Source organism: Heterocephalus glaber, unplaced genomic scaffold (genome assembly GCF_053883595.1).
Source record: "Heterocephalus glaber isolate CG9 unplaced genomic scaffold, H.glaber_assembly_v1.0 deba00001481, whole genome shotgun sequence".
In the NCBI taxonomy this organism is placed as follows: Eukaryota; Metazoa; Chordata; class Mammalia; order Rodentia; family Bathyergidae; genus Heterocephalus; species Heterocephalus glaber.
In genome coordinates, this window is record NW_028258317.1 from 1,713,851 (window position 1) to 1,728,383 (window position 14,533).

Sequence of the window (14,533 nt, forward strand, 5' to 3'; positions counted from 1 at the left end):
GCAAGAGAACTAAGCTAACCAAATGATTTTTCCCTAGAATTATGTAGCATTGCTCCCAACAGCACCGCACCTGCTTCATAAGTTCATGGTCCTGAGTTTGATCCCCAGTACCAAAAACAAAAAACCTACTCAGCGGGTGGAGTTGAGGTTCTCATCTCCTCCTTGGATCACATCCCATGACAGGACCTAGTTTCTGTGCATGTAATGTTTTGCCAAGATTGGAGAGAGTGGTCCCAAGATTTATTAGAGCATTTACACTAGGACTCAGAGCATTATGAAATACTGTGGTCAGGAAGGATGCCAAAAGTCACTGAATTGAATTAGCTACTTACTACTTAGATCTCTTTCAGCATTCTGAACACCCTAATCCTAGCTGCATACTTCCAGGGATAAAGAACTCACTTCCACAGCAGCAGCCTGTTACGAGTTGAACTGTGGCGCCCAAAAGATGTGCTGAAGTCTTCACCCCCACAAAATGAGGTAATTAAGGTGAATATTAACCCAATTCCTTAAGGAAGAGAGACCGACACACCCAAGGAAGAACGCCTCAGGAACAGGCAGCGGTTAGAGTGTGATGCTGCCTCAGCCAAGCAATGCTTGGGACTACAAGAGTCTGAGGGAGTCAGAAGCTACCCCTAGAGACTGCAGAGAGAGAAGAGACCTGAAAAACACTTTTTTTTCGGGGGGGGGGGGACTATGAGGGAATAAATAACCCAGAAAATAAGCAAGCAAACAAAACAAAACAAAAACAACAGCAGAATTGTTTTGAGCTACCTTTTCAAATTTCATGTCAGAATGCACTTTTTCATTCTAAGCTAAAATTTTAACTTCATGCAACTGTTTGGTCCTAGCTCAGCCTTCTGAAGTCAAATACATGTGTATTCCTCTGCGCGTTCAGGTTTCAACAGAGCTCTGTTTATGCTCCTAGTGCCTGTTAAAGCCATGTATTCCTACACCATGGAGCTGGTTGCTACTTTTTTCGTGGACTCTGGGAGTATAGGGTACAAAGCACCCTCAGTCTTCCTCTTTCAGATTTGAGCTAACAGGGCTTTGGGATAGACTATAACCAGTACTAGGGGAGCAGTTGCTGCCTCTGATGACGCTCCAAAGTGACATCTTTCATTCTTTTTTTTTCATGGTTAACAGAAGTCTTTATTAACAAAAACCATTTCAATTCTTTAAGTTCATCTTAATATTAAATAGGGTAAGATGCTTAATAGCTGTAATTCAACACTTTATTCCAGTTCAGTCCTTTCCAATGAACTTGCTGTGAACCTCTTTATCTTTTAATAGAAGGGCTGGGGATTTAGCTCAGTGGTTTCACCACCTGCTGTGCAAGCCCAAGGACCGGAGTTCAATCCCCAGTACCAAAAAAAAAACCAAACAGTATTTAGATTGATGTAGCTAACTACATTGGAAAATGAAAATTTATAGATGTTTTAACATTAGATCAGAGTGAAAAAATCCAATGAAGGATATGATAAGGTGGTTTAGAAATAATTTATCGATAGGCATTATAGCTTTTTTAGAACAAGTATAATTTACACAAATTATACAAGTCTGTCAAATATTAATACGTACTTAGCACTTTGTTTTTAGCTGACATAGTATTTTAGTTGTAAAAACCATTTTTGGTTACCAAAAAACCCCAGAAACTTTATCAGAATTTAACATAATTTACAAATGTCCTAAGAATTCATAAGCCACATAATATTTTAAGTAGAAAAACACTAATTTTAAAAGTTTGGTACTGCTTCCGTGGTTTATATGTATTAACTGGTCTCTTTAGAGGAAACCCAACTAAAAGTTGATCATATTCAGCTCTGTAAAATAAAGGCAAAAGCTAATCACCTTCTACCAAAAGTTGTATACAATACTTCCAAGTACACCAAAGATATCATTTAGTGGTTAACTGCCAGGTAAATAGTAAAAAAAGTACATTTTCTGGATTTTTTTCCACTTGGAGCCACTCTGTTATCCAAAATAAGGATTTCCGATAAATAAAACCTCCAGTGCAGTTTACTTAGCGTAGACTGTTCCATTTCCCCCATTCAGTACTTAATTTTCTCCCCAACACCCCCCACCGTGGCACCATATTATTAAAAACATTAAGTGAGATTTATGCTTCAGATCAAGACATCATTTGAGTAATTTCAAATGATGTACAGCTCCTCACATTAAAAAGATGTTTTGTGGTCACAATTACCTCAAAAAGTAATTATATTCCAATAACCTGACATATCATGCCTTAGCAGTTACAAAACCATGATTCTGACACATGGCAATTCATAAGTTAAACAAATGTGAAATGCTAAAAGATGTGAACAGCTGTTCTTCTGTTTAAGTGTTAAGTGTTCAGTTTAAGAGTGCTGTGAAACTCAGGTAATGACTTTATTTTTTTAGTTAGCATAACCTGCCCACGGAACAGTGTGCTGTCATAAAGTACAAACCCAAGGAAGGTAATCCCTTTACTAAGTTACAAAACTTTTGGCAAACCAATACAGTACTCTTTAATCCAATAAAATATTATTTCTGTTGGAGTCATATATTACTTCAGTGATAATTTTCACTCCAAAAATATCATTTAAGTACCAAATCAAAACACTGTGGTTTTTAGCAGAGCAAGTTATTTTATACAAACTAATGTCTTTTACAACTATAGTTTCTTCTTTTAAAGGGAGTTCCTCACACAGTTCTAGTTTGCAGCAGTAGCAGGGCAACTGTGCTCACATAAGGGGCGGCTCTGCTTTGTTCTGGGGTTGGTCCACAGCCGGGTGAAGTCCCAATGCCCGAGAAGCTTTAACACTCTACCTTAAGAAGACTCACTGTCCATACCAACTTTTTCCAAGTACTTTTAAAAAAATGGTTACATTTTCACATAAATACTGGAACCCTAACAGGTAGTCATTTCAAGTCATACTAACATCAGATGATCCCTGTGATTTAGAAGCCCTGTATCTCTGTTTTGATGAAAATCACATAGTCTCATACCAGCTTATCAAAAAAATTCTACCTAAAATATAGCTGTTTTAAAAATAACAAATAAATATACTGTCAGCTTAGAGAGACCTGGGGGACCTGGTGCTGTAAACCAACTTTCTTTATCATTTCTCTACAAATGTGGCCACCGCCGTTGGTGTCCTTATGCTTCCTCTTGCTGAAGCTGCCAATTCTTCAGTCTCAGCATTTAATTTATGTATCACCCATTCCATTGCTTCTCGGCCTTTATTACCATTGGAAGATATCATGCTTGCCATTAGTCCTTCAAGGTAACTGCTGAGGCTGACCCCTTTCACAGTGATTATGGCTTCCTGAGTTAAAAGTTTTTTCTGGGTCCTGAGGATGTGGTTTGTATATAAGTCTCTCATCTACTGAAATCATATTTGTAAATGAAATAGTAGTAGATTTAAGTTCCACTGTTTTCTCTACAGGATCAACTACAGAATGTTCTTGAACATATGTTTTGGTTCTTGCTGCACCAATGATAGACTTCACAATGGAAGGCAGTCCCCACTCTGTGCTGAGAAGTCTGTGGCTGTGCAGCTTTCCAGAAGAATCCATATGTCTGCCCAGCACGTCAATTCCAACCACACTGGGGTTCATCGGGTTTGGGCATTTCTGCATCGCAGCTGTTGTTACAGTCTCCCAGGGTGAGGAGCAGGCCAAACTATCTGGACAGCACGCCCAATCAGGGCTTCCTCTCTTGGCACATGGACAGCATTTACTTGAACATGTCTATCTTCAGGAAGGAAGATACAAGAGCTCTCATCAAATTTCTAAGAGGTTCAAATACGTGCTCCGAAGTCCAGATCTTCATGGTGCTGGCGGCCTGCTCGACGTTCTCGTGGTGCTAGGGGACAACAAGGAACTGGGTACACGGACCCCGGCCCACAGCCCTTCATTCATAATCTTAAAGAAAGATGGTGATGGTTAAGACTATGCTGGAAGGCTATTACAGGAAGTAGCAAAATTGTGAGACACATAGAAAATGTTGTTGAAAGGCAGCATTTTTTTGGGGGGGTACTGGGGATCGAACTCGGAACCTTGCGTTTTCGAGGCAGGCGCCGGACCCACTGAGCTAAATCCCCGGCCCTAGCATTTTTTTTTTTTTTTTTTTTTGGTACTGGGGATCAAACTCAGGACCTTGCACATTCGAGGCAGGTGTCAGAACCACTGAGCTAAATCCCCAGCCTTGAAAGGCAGCATTTATAAAGTATCCTGGCTCCTTTCCCATCTAGGGATGCAAGAATATTCTTCTCAGACCCAATCCCACCCCAAACTGGTGCTTCCAGGTCTCCTACAGCCAGAATCCGCGTTGAAGAGTAAGTGTCCTTAGGAAGCCCATATCTTGGACCTTAGAGAAAAGCTCTACTAGCCAAAAGTAAAACCCTACATTAGTTAAAAACAAATTACTCAGTGCCAAGGGGAAATGTGAAAAATGCGGAGAAAGCCTGTCAATATAGTTTTCTTAGTCTTTCTCCAAGAATAACAATGTTACACAGAATTATTGGCTTCTAAGTAGGCTCCTGCTAACCTCACAATGAAGAAAAAACAAAGTAGGGCTGGGGCTTTAGCTCAGTGGTTCTGCTACCTGCTTCAAAAGCGCAAGGACCTGAGTTTGATCCCTGGTACCAAAAGAAAAAAAAAGAAAAAACAAAGTGTTCTGACAAATGCTCCTATTTCTGCCTATGTCACCAGCTCCAATTTACACTCCCACACTCAAGTGACGTCAAAGTGACTTGTAGAGATGGGCTGACACCTGTTGGAACAAAGCCAACACTGCCCTTGTTATATATACACTCTTCACCTTAGGCAGCTGTTGTAGCAAGGGATTTTAAAAAAAATTTCTTTAGAGGCATTGGAGAGTGAGCCCAGTGCTTTCACACTGAGCTGCATCTCCAGCCCTTTATTCAAATTTTTAAATTTTGAGACAGAGTCTCCCTAAATTGCTAAGTTGCTCAGGCTGGCTTAAATTTGAGATCCTCTTGACTCAGCCTCCAACAGAGTACTGGGATAACAGGTGTGCACCACTGCACCTAGTTTAAGACTTTTTTCTTTCGGTGGTGCTAGACTTTGAACCTAGGACCTCACCTATGCTAGGCAAGCACTCTACTTCTGAGCTACATCCCCAGCCTTTGGCAAGGACTAAGAATTTGATGAGTGAATTTTGACCAGGACTTTCCATGGGCACATGGTTAAACTAGGACCAACCTGGGGGTCCCTCACATATGGAAAATGCTTCAGTGGGCACATAGTGCCAGCCCCTTGTACTGACACATTGCAGAGCAGCCCTCTGCCCCCTCCTAAAAAATTGTAGCCAACTCATAAGGGGAACATGAGTTAAACAGTGGTGAATGTCATGAGTTTGTTTTTCCCCTAAATTCTTCCCATCCTCATATAAGAATTTAGGAGATAACTACATTTTGTCCCTTATGTAAATGTTGAAAGAAATATAATTTTTTAGGGGTTCTTGTTATATAGTCCTGGCTGGCCTTGAACTCACTCTGTAACCTAGGCTGGCCTTGAACTCATGGCAATCCTCCTGAATACTGGGATTACAGGCATGTGCCACCATGCCCAGCATGAAGGAAACAATTCTTAATCGAGGTGGACATTCAGCACTATGAGCAGGTTGGGGCTTTTTGGAGACATGTCAAGACGGGAAGTATGTGCGCACATGGCTAGTGGTGAAGGGATATTTACAACGTAGGACAAGAAAGGATGGAGTGAGTTAGACTGGCAACAGCAGGAGCTTGAAAGAAAGTTTTCCAGCTTGACCACAAGAGAGAGGGACTTCCGGGAAGCAGTGAGTGCTTCCACAGCATCGTGTCGAGCTGGAGAATGTTTGCGATGAGTGGCAAGCAGACAATCTCAACTGCATGCCTTTCCAGTGGTCACTGGGGCCAGGGGGCAGGAGAGCACACCCTGATGTTCAGATAAAAGCAAGTGGCCAGGATCTGCCTCGAGAACACAGCGGCAGTTTGCCAAGAATGACTTTTTGCTCCAGAATCGATCTATCCTTAAGTCCTTGGCCAAGGATTTAGCTCAGTGGTTCTGGCACCTGCCTCGCAAGGACAAGGTCCTGAGTTCGATCCCCGGTACCAAAAAAAAAAATATTGCACACTTAAGTCCTTTAAGTCTCAAAGTATCTAGAATTCTTTATCTTCCAACAAAGCCTCTACCTCTTTGCTTACTTTCTTGCCTTTCTGTCTGTCTGTCTCTCTCTCTCTCTCTTTCTCCACTGTATCCTTTCCCATTAAAGATTTTAATATCTTACAAGGAAGATTTTTGTAATTTGGGCTTAACAGATCTGGGCTGTAACCCCCAAATCCTATAGGGACCATGAGTAGTGACAAATACTCTATGCAGTTGCTATATAAAATTGATTTAAATGAGGTTTTCAAATTCACTGGAGATAAAACAGTAAAGAAAATAATATATTTATTGAATTGGTAAATACATCCAGAATTAATAAATTGTAACTCATATTGGAATATTTACTTTTAAGTTTCTGAGGGGCTAAGGATGCAGCTTCAGTGACAGGAAGTATCCTTAGCATGTACAAGGCCCTGAGTTCAATCCCTTGCATCCAAATAAAAAGTTTCTGAGAAAAGAGACAGCATCAGGCTACAAATATGAACTTTTGGTACAAAATAAGTGGCAGACAAATGTCTGTTGAGGAGGAGTGGCATGTGCTTTAGGAAATGCTTCTAGAAATAGTCATTTCACATCCATGATTTAGAATTTCCCCCAGATGTTATTTCTCATCACAATAACCAAAGTTCATGAGAGAACTTTTCAAAAAATGCCAAGCACAAAGACTTCAAAGGAGAAAAAAAGGACGAATTGGGAAGAGGTAGAGAAAAGAGACTAAGGGAAAATAGCACAAGAGAAAGCATCAACATTTCTTACACAATGAATTTCTGAACATATGTCATAGACACAGCCTGTGGTTTATTTTAATTGGCGTAAATGCAAGGGAAATAGGAAATCTGTCAGGGAGGCTGCAGTCCTGAGAAGACTGTCCAAGGCTGTCTAGATATTAGAGAAAATGTTGAGAAGAGGAAACCTGGGCATAAAGGAAACCTATCAAATTCATAGCAGATGGAAAGCTTGTAGGAATCTTTGTAGGAGGCATTTAGAGCTCTTTATTTTCAGAATTCCTTTCAAGGGTCACCAGTGAAATCGAGTTCTATTCACAACACTGACAGCTAAATTAAGACAGATCAGAAAATCAAGGCCAAGAAAATTACTTTAAAATTGGAAGGTTTGCTATGAACTGAAGCAAAATTATTCAAGAAAACACATTTAATAACATTTAATCAAATATGCTTTTAACCTGAAGCTTTCACACAGCTTTGTGCCATTCAATTTCCTCAGCGTTAACTCCAAGAACATATTATACCAAAGCTTTATTAGATATTAGCTGTCTTTGTATTTTGAACCACAACCTAAAGTTAATTGCTTTCAGGTCTGGATTTTGGTGGGGGGGGGGGTCACATTTCCTTTGAATGTGATGAAGAATTACCAGTTGGAGCAGTTTAATGAGGTGAGAAAGATGTCAGATTAACTGGGAGGTATATAGCAGAATAAAAGAAAAGCAAAGAGAGTTTTACAAGACAATTAAGGAAATTTCACACAGGGGTGGAAGGGCCTAAATACATTTACCTTATGGTACACAGCAAATGCCTAGTGCAGAAATATACTGATGTATCCTGCTTTCTAAAATGTTATATACAAAATTGCTGAAGTTATGAAGTATAAATTCTAAAGGAGTCATCTGTGTCATATCCCTCCTCAGCCTCCAGAAAGCTAGGATTATAGACATGTACCATCAAGCCCAGCTCTTTCCATGCCCAGCTCTGTCCTTTTTACTTTAAAAATTTGTATTTCTAGTGTCTGTCAATTTTACAGTGTCTGCATGTGTATATTTTGATCCCATTCATGCCCATATTACCCTCCCTTACACTCTTCTTCCCCCTTATTTCCTTCCTCTTGCCTAATAATCCTTTCCCTTTTGCTTTCATGTCATCTTTCTTAGATTCCAAACATAAGAGAGAACGTGTAATATTTATCTTTCTGAGTCTGGTTTATTTTGCTCAAAATGGTGATCGCCAATTTCATCCATTTTCCTGCAAAGGACAAATTTTCACTCTTCTCTTCAGCTGAAGAGTACTCCATTATAAATACATACCATATTTTCTTTATTCATTTATCTACTGATGTCTATCTAGGCTGGTTTCATATCTTGGCTATTGTGAATTATGCCATAATAAACATGGAAATGTGGATGTCCCTGTAGTATGCTGATTTTAATTGCTTTAGGTATATAACAAGGAATGATATAGCTGAGTCATAGGGTAGTTCTATTTTTACTTTTTTGAGGGACCTCCATACTGATTTCCATAGTTTCTGTACTAATTTACATTTCCACTGGCAGTGTAGCAAGGCTCCTTTTTCTCCATATCCTCACCAGCACTTACTGTTCTTTGTATTCTTTTTTAAAAATTTTTTGTGTGTGTGGTACCAGGAATCGAACTCAGGACCTTGCACTTGCAAGGCAGGTGTGGTGCCACTGAGCTAAATACTTGGCCTTGTTCCTTGTATTCTTTTTTTTTTTTTTTTTTTGTTCCTTGTATTCTTGATGTCAGCCAATCTGACTACATGCTTCACTCTTAATGATAAGGCTTTTTTCCCCCTGGTACTGGGGACTGAACTCAGGACCTTGTACTTGCCAGTGAGGTACAGCGCCACTGAGCTACATCCCCAGCCCTTCTTTTTTTTTGGTACCGGAGATTGAACTCAGGACCTTGTGCTTATAAGGCAGGTGGTGGCCCTTCTTAATGATAAGATTTTTGAGGGGAGTACTAGGGATTGAACTCAGTACCTCACCCATGCTAGGCAGGCACTCTTCCATGGAGTCACCCCCACAACCCCTCAATGATAAACTGTAAACTCTGTGTATGTGTATGCGTGTGCGTGTGCGTGTGCATGTGCATATGTGTGTGTGTGTATTTATTTAGCAGTGTTGGGGATTGAACCCAGGGCCTGGTGTATGCTAGGGAAATTCTCTGTTGATGAGCTTAAAAGGTCAGTTTTTCCAGAAATAAAAACTTGGTTTGGAATGATTAGACAGACAAGGAGATTTTCAGGAATATATCGGTCACTCAGTGATCCATTTAAGTATACCTCTTGGTATACTTCACAATGCTTATTTATTTTAGCTACCTCAATGGTATCATTAAAAATATACAGGATAAGGATCTCAAAGGCAGTGGAGAAGTTAGCTCCACGAAGTGCTCAAGACTGAAAAGAAAGATGAAGTCATACACATCTTAGGTGAATTGTTAGCATCCCATGAGAATTATTTGTTCCTAAATAATTTTTCACCTCTTGGTACTGAGAAAAGACATTACTTATGATGACTTATTCAATAAATTCATATCTCAATAGCTGGGGGGTTTTGTATAAATTATTTTTTTTGATCCCACTGGGCACCCTGACTGACAATTTTGTCCAAAATATCTTGTGTGGGACTTTCATATCCAGGAAGCTCACAGTGCTGGCCTCACCCCGACCTCTGAGACTCTTAGCAACAATGGGCTTCTCTGGGGCCAGGCACCGACTGTCCTACCACCTTGTTCTGAGTGGTCCATAAATGCAGGGTAGGGCACAGCTGAGCTCCCTGGAAAGATCAGAGTCCACAACACATGATCGGTAAAATGGGCAGAGTTGGAAATCTGAAAAAGTAGATTCATATCCACATAATTTTGGCATAATATTCCATCATTTGTATATGAATATACTTAATACTTTGTTCTTTATATCTATATTATACTTGATCTTACCCAAAAGCCCAGGAAGCAATGTTCTTATTATTTACATTAAAAAGTTCACACACATTGATATGGAAAGCACTCCAGAATATGTCACTATATGAAAGAAAAAAGAAAAAGAAAGTACTGTGCATAGTGCTGTATATAACATCATATTTCTTGTGTGAAAAAGGAAAGTAATAAGAATATATTTTGAGGGCTGGGGATTTAACTCAGTGGCAAGTGTGAAGTCCTGAGTTTGATTTCCTGTACCAAAAAAAAAGAATATATTTTGAATTTGATTACATCTGCATCAGAAGCATTCCTAAAAATTAATTAGCTGGGTATGGTGGAGCATGCCTGTAATTCCAGCTCTCGGGAGGCTGAAGCAAGAAAATCACCATGAGTTCCAGGCCAGCCTGAACTACAAAGCAAGACCCTGTCTCAAAAAAAAAAAATAATTAAAAGCAGTAGTTACCTTTTGTCAGGGTTCTTTTTTTTTGGTACTGGGGATCGATTTTTTTTTTGATACCTTGTACTTGCACAGCAGGCGGTGGAACCACTGAGCTAAATCCCTGGCCTCGTAGTTACAGTTTGGATATGGTAAAGGAAGATGAACAGAGGCAAGCATTTGAAATGAGACATCTCAGTGTATACCTTTTTATATTATTTTAGTTTTAAATCCAGTGACTATATCACATAATAAAAAAATAATTCACAAAATAAGAAACAATTGCAGACTATAGTAATAAATCATTGAAATATCTTAAGCTTAATTTTCCTAGTGTGTAGGGTATTTTATTTAATTTCAGTTTTTGAGATAGGGTCTTGCTATGTACCCCAAGCTGGCCTCAAATTCACAACCCTCCTGCATTAGCAACCTCAGTGCTAGAGTTACAGGCAAGCATTACCACACCTGCTTGTAAGCTATTTTTTTTTTTTTTTTTTTTTTTGGTACCGGGGATCGAACTCGGGTCCTTGCGCTTGCACAACAGGTGACAAAACCACTGAGCTAAATCCCCGGCCCCACTTGTAAGCTATTTTAAATGCCGAGGGCCACCGAATTCAGGCTCAGGAATAGGATCCCAGAACCAAAACGTTGGCCTCAGCCATTTCAGCAGAGCCATTTGTTCCCTGGCTTATTCTAACTCCTCTGAGGTTGAATTGACTCTTACCCTGCACTCAGTTCAGTCCACCCCACTGATACATGGCAGTGATACAGCTGTGACCATCATGGCACTGAGGGCAAAGCACAGATGCGAGCAGCCTGGCAGCACATTCTAAGTCACTCAGCATTTATGTCATATCTAAATTTCAATAGCTTTTTTGGGGGGGGGGGGGAATCGAACTCAGGACCTTGCGCTTGCTAGGTAGACATGGTGCCACTGAACTACATCCCCGGCCATGTTGTGCCTAAATTTTACAATGTTAGTTTCTACTTCTGCAAGCCAGCCAAAATACTTTGTGGGATATGGCGGTAAAAGAGTAAGATCAGATAGATGGAGAGGAGAGGAGAGAAGCAGGGAGGGAGAGAGAAGAAGAAGAAGATAAAGGCGAGGAGGGACAGAAGGAGAGAGCACGAGTGGAGAGAATGGTAAGGGAGGAGAGACGGCATGCAGGAAGCAAAGGGAGAGTGGAAGAGAACAAGAGGGAAACAGGTAGTATTTTATGTTATATATCAACAAACCCCAACTCATTAACCAAGTGTCCAACACTACGACACAACTGGTCGAAGAAATAAATCTAGTTTCCAGGCTAGCTCACAAAAGAGTCTGTACACTTTAATGTGAGCCCCTCAGCCTGAGAGCAAGGGACTTGAAGACTCCCCACTCTCGTCCAAAGAAGACCATTTCCTGCCGGGGATCCCCAGCACCAAAAAGAAAACGGTACAAAGAAAACCATTTCCTCCCTGATTCCTGCATGCTTAAAGGACATTAGAGAAAGCTTTTGAATTGGTTGGGGTTGTTTCCAATTCTGTGCCAATTTTCCATATTTTGCTTCCTCCTCCCCAGGACTACCATGGTCTAGTATTCATGTAGCTTGAGGACACTCAATGGGCAGACTCTCAGCTGTTGGAAACCAAACCAAACCAACCAACCAAACAACCAAACAAAATCTCCCACTCTGTCTGTTTGTCCTTGCCTCAGACTGACACCAGGGAGAGGCTTGCTAGGCTATATTTGTGTTAATCAATTATTAACCTGTTCAGAGGCATTTGTCTGGTCAGAATATTTTTATTAAAGCTCTGTGGCTGATGAGGACCTGGTGAGCAGCTGAGCCAAGCCTAGTGTCTTCCCCTGTCCCAGTCCCTGGCAGTTCCCACCATGCAAAGCTGCCTTTCTTCTGCCACATCTGCATCCTCTCAACCCTTCAAGTTCATGCGAGTGGTTTAGTTGTGGCCGGTAATGTCCATCTGGCTCCTCCTACAGCATCCTGCAGGCACTAGGAAACATTCAACACCCCCTTGTTGGTTGTAGGGTACAAAGATTTTTAAATTCTAAGTGATTGTGAAAGGCAAGCAAAGATTCAGTTTCTGAAAGTCTGGATGTGGAGCCAGAAACCTGAATTTCGGTTGCAGTCTGGCTATTTACTGTGACATCTTGTATAAGTCTGTTTCTTCATTTGCAAATATACAAAGACTTATTAGCACCCACTCCACGACAGGCACTATTTTTGGTCCTTCACATACATTGAAGTCTTTACTCCTAACAAATTCAGCAGGTGGGATGACAAGCCCATCCTTATTTTATAGAGAAGGAAACAGAGGCACAGATCACAAGGCAAGCATCTAAGAATGGTCTTCAGGCAGCTTACTGCTAAAACTAGATTTCTAACCACTGTGAGGTCCTTCCTCTCAATTAAATGAAGTTATGTTTGGGGAAGTACCTTGTGTATTACAGAGGTACATACAGATGCTAAGTCACTACTGAAATGACAGGGGTGAAAATAACCAAGAGCAGTGGACTCTACACTGCAATCAGACAGCCTGGGCTTCTGCTGTCAGTGGCACCTAAGGAGTCCACTAAAATGCAGGTTCCCAGGCCACAGTCTTGCATTTCAATATGTCTTCAGGGAGACCCATGAGCCTGCATTTTTTCAGGTGGCCTAGGCAGTCACAGCGTTCATTTGCAGAAGACTTATGCTAGTTACAGGTCAAAGCTTTTGGAAATCAAGCACATGCAGGTCTGAGCCCATCACACACAAAGCAAAACTGAATCCCACTCAGTACTCTATGAGACCTCAGGTACACTGCTTAGCCCTCCTAAGCCTCAGTTTCCAAAATGAATGTGCAGCAGTCTTTCCTTCCTTTCTTCCTTCTTTCCTTCTTTCCTTCCTTCTCCCTCTTTCCCTTTCCTATGAGATTTTTTTTTTGAGACAGTCTTGGGATGCAGTTCAGTCAGGCCTTGAACTCACTACATAGCCCAGACTGGCCTCAAACTTGCCACCTCCCCATCTCAGCCTCCTAAGTAGCTGGGTTTGCAGGTGTGCTCCACCATGCTGGACACCGCACTTTTCACAGCACTTATGTTTTCTCGCTGGGTGCTCCCAATCACCTTGAGAAAGAACTTTTTACACCAAAGAATTTGAGCAGTTTAGTAAGTATTTGAAGATCATCTTAGCCTCAAGAGGACAAAGTTGGAAAGCAAGGCTCAAGGTAAGCCGGCAACTTTGTCTAAGGACACTACAGTGGGGTCAGCTCCACTGACATCTAGCGTGTCTCTGCCTGCTTTCTAGACTATGAGCTGCAAGAAGGCTGGGGGTTTCCTTCTCTCTTTGTCTACCCCAGGCACCAGTGCAGCACCTGCCACTACAAAGCTGCGCATCTATCCATTCATTCAGCCTCTCGCCTGTAGCATTTATTTTGCTGCTACAATCTCTTCTTCTTCTTTCTGAGAAATGCTCTTTTTTTTTTTTGGTACCTGGGATCAAACTCAGGCCCTTGGGCTTGCCAGGTAGGCGGCGGAACCACTGAGCTAAATCCCCGGCGAAAAATGCTCTTTCATGTATTCCAGCGCTATGGTTTGAGGGAGAAAGAACATTTCCATAGACCCCTCCCTACCCCACTCCAGTCTGGACACTGGAGGGACATTTGGAAGGGCTAAAAGCTCTTGGTCTAGGATGGATAATTAACCAGGGTGGGACACGCCCTTCTCCAGAATCCAGGAAATGGATTTTTTGAGGTGAAAATAGAGAGCCTAGGAGTTGGAGGCAGTCCAAGCCTGCCTGCAGGATGAGGCCAACTGTGGGAAAGAGGCAGGGGTGAAGAGGAGAGTCCCAGTGGCCCGGGAATCCCTGGGTAGTCACATTTGGAGCCCTGGTTAGTCACGACTGCAGCCCATCTGTGCCCTCGCCCTTCCTGTGATCAGGCTCTGTGAGCCAATTCACGGCCCGATTTTTCCAGACCAGTTCAAATTGGGTTTAGTCATTTGCAACCCAAAGACACCTGACTAATGCATGGAGCAAGTTCCTGTTTAAAACAGTGAGTCTGCTGGAGAGCCTATCGGACCACCAGGAGACATGTGATCTATCTGCACCTCCCTCACATGGACAGTGGGAGTCTGAGTCATTCAAGAGAGCTCAGAACAGAGGTGTGGGATGTGGGCCTGAGGATGCCTAATTCTTCAAAAGCACCAGTGTGGGGAAAATAGTTAAAATCCACACCACAGCACTAAGAGTCTAGATGATGAAGAAAATCAATACAAAATTTAGAGAAAGGA

General features: G+C 41.5%; 1 protein-coding gene and 1 pseudogene across 9 annotated transcripts in view; both read right to left on the minus strand.

Annotated features, from left to right (window-relative positions):
• Window positions 1–14,533, minus strand: part of Palm2akap2 (PALM2 and AKAP2 fusion) — a 504,788-nt gene that overhangs the window by 157,335 nt on the left and 332,920 nt on the right. The window lies entirely within an intron of this gene.
• LOC147825785 (PRELI domain containing protein 3B pseudogene) overlaps window positions 1–14,533 on the minus strand; it is a 46,301-nt pseudogene continuing 31,768 nt past the window's right edge. Inside the window, exon 1 of the transcript XR_015439965.1 lies at window positions 1–14,533. This exon is cut by the window's right edge and continues 31,768 nt beyond it. The product of XR_015439965.1 is annotated as a PRELI domain containing protein 3B pseudogene (transcript).